Here is a 2213-nt window from a genome sequence, read left to right on the forward strand (position 1 = left end):
GTCCTCTCAGCCGGGCAGCCGCTCGTCCCAGCCGCCTCGGTGAAAGGTGGGTGGCGAAGCTCCGTGCTTCCCCACGGGACCGGGACCTCGGAGCGGGACGCGTCGACAGGTGGCGGGTCTAGCCGGGATTCCCCTCCCCGGCCGCCGCGGTGCGGACCCTGGTGGGGCGGGGCGGGCCCCGGAGGTAGGGTCTGCGCCTCTCCCCTCCCCTGGAGGGGCGGCGACCGTTGGGGCCCTTGGTGTAAGAGCGCGGTTAGACTGCCGGGTGGGCGACGCGGCGGCTGCGGGCCGGCGGTGGGACCCTTGGGCGCGCGCGGAGGGGGAGCTCGGGGGGCGCGGCCCAGGCAGACCCGCGGGGATCTGACGCTTCTCCTCCCGCCCCCTTTTGTGTTTCCCTCCCCAACCCCCACACCCGCCAGCTTCCGGAGGAATCCGGGGCCACCCGGCACGCCGGGGGTCGCTCCCTTCGCATCTCCTCGGCTGCGAGTAGGAGGCGGCGGAGCCGCGGTCGCAGCCCGGTGGGGGGCCCCGAGGTGAGGACCCGGCCGGTCCCTCTGCGAATATGGCCACCGGTGGCTACCAGACGGGCGGCAGCACCACAGACTTCCTGGAGGAATGGAAGGCGAAGCGCGAGAAGATGTGCGCCAAGCAGAACCCCTCGTGCTCAGCCACCCCGACCGGGGGCAGCAGCGACCCTGCCGGGAAGTCCTCCATCGGGGCGCAGGGTACCTCGGCGATGCCGGGGCGGCCAGCGACGAACTCAACAACAATCTCCCAGGTGGTTCGGCCGCCCCTGTTCTCCCCGGCCCCGGGGGCGTGAACTGCGAGGTCGCCTCCTCCGCCGCCTTGGCCCGGGCCGGTCCTCCGGGCCCGCGGAGACCCGAGGACAAATCCCCTTGCCGCTGCAGCAGCCTCCACGGGGATCATGACATCCCGGGGCGAAGAGGAAGACCCGGACGGCGCCCCGGAGAAGGGTAGGAGCTCGGGCCCCAGTGTCAGGAAAGGCAAGGGGCAGATCGAGAAGAGGAAGCTGCGGGGGAAGCGGCGCTCCACCGGCGTGGTCAACATCCCAGCTGCGGAGGTGAGCGGGGCGGGGCCAGGACCTGGGCTGGGGCTCGGCGGGTGCTTGGCCGGGCCGGCTGCCTGCTGTGTCTTCCAACAACCGTGCTAGTTCCCTCTCTTTTGCTTGCTCTTTCTGCCTCTCCTTGCTCCGAGTCAAGTCAGGCAGGCAAGGAGTTGTTGGAGTTTTGCTTCGGGCTAATGCTTCCTGGGAAGTTCCCCAAACCCCAAGGACAACACGTGCTTTTTATTTCTTTCCAGTTTTCCTAAGTTCTCTCAGCTCTAGAAAGGGAGAAAAGACTGCTTTAGAATGCTGGAAAAAGACACCTTGTGATTCCAGTACTTGCCTCTGGATATATCTGTTTATGTTCGATCAGTTCGGAAAATTGGTTCATGGCTGTGATAATGGAGTTTCCCACGTGTCCATGTCAAGTTACCAGATTGTTTATCTCTTCCCTCTCACCAGTGTTTACAAGCACCTGTAAAGAAAATATGGTCTTAGGAATATCAAGGCAGCCTTATCCGTAAGGAACCCGAGATGAGTATATCCCATCTGCACCAGATCCTATATAAATCAACTCTTGATAAATAGTGCTCTCCAACAGACTTTTTTCCCCCCTTGAGTGATATTTAGGGCAGTAGGGATGCTGAAACAATTCATACACTTACAGATGTCATCTTGTATTTAAGTATCGGGGAAACATTTGTGATAGGTGTGCTTTTTGTATATTATTGGAATTTTTGATGAGTCTAAAAACATTCCTTCAGGCAGCTGCCAGCATCCCGTTAGACACACACACACACACACACACACACACACACACACACACACAATGGGGTATGTAGTGTGTAATTTACATAATCAACTTGAATCAAAACAGAACAATCCCAGACAAGTTTAGGTAACTTTATAGTTCCTGTGTTTGGAAAGTGGTTTAACTACCTTGTTTCATTTAAGTAGCCACAACTTTTCCTGAGTAGTTTTTTAAAATTTTTATTTCACATTTCCCCCTCTTTTTTCCTGGCTAATTTACTCAACTTTGTTACCCACTAAATGATTATTAAAATTTTTTTAGTAACTCCAGTGGTGGAGTGCTTGCCAAGCATGCACAAAGTCCTAAGTTTGATTCCCTAGCTTTGGAGGGACCTGGTGT

At 57.4% G+C, this 2213-nt stretch overlaps 1 pseudogene; it reads left to right on the forward strand.

Moving 5' to 3' along the window:
* Positions 1–562: 562 nt before the first annotated feature.
* Positions 563–1171, forward strand: LOC125366916 (annotated as a pseudogene).
* The last annotated feature ends 1042 nt before the right edge of the window (positions 1172–2213 follow it).

This window comes from Perognathus longimembris, chromosome 18, assembly GCF_023159225.1.
Source record: "Perognathus longimembris pacificus isolate PPM17 chromosome 18, ASM2315922v1, whole genome shotgun sequence".
Classification (NCBI taxonomy): domain Eukaryota; kingdom Metazoa; phylum Chordata; class Mammalia; order Rodentia; family Heteromyidae; genus Perognathus; species Perognathus longimembris.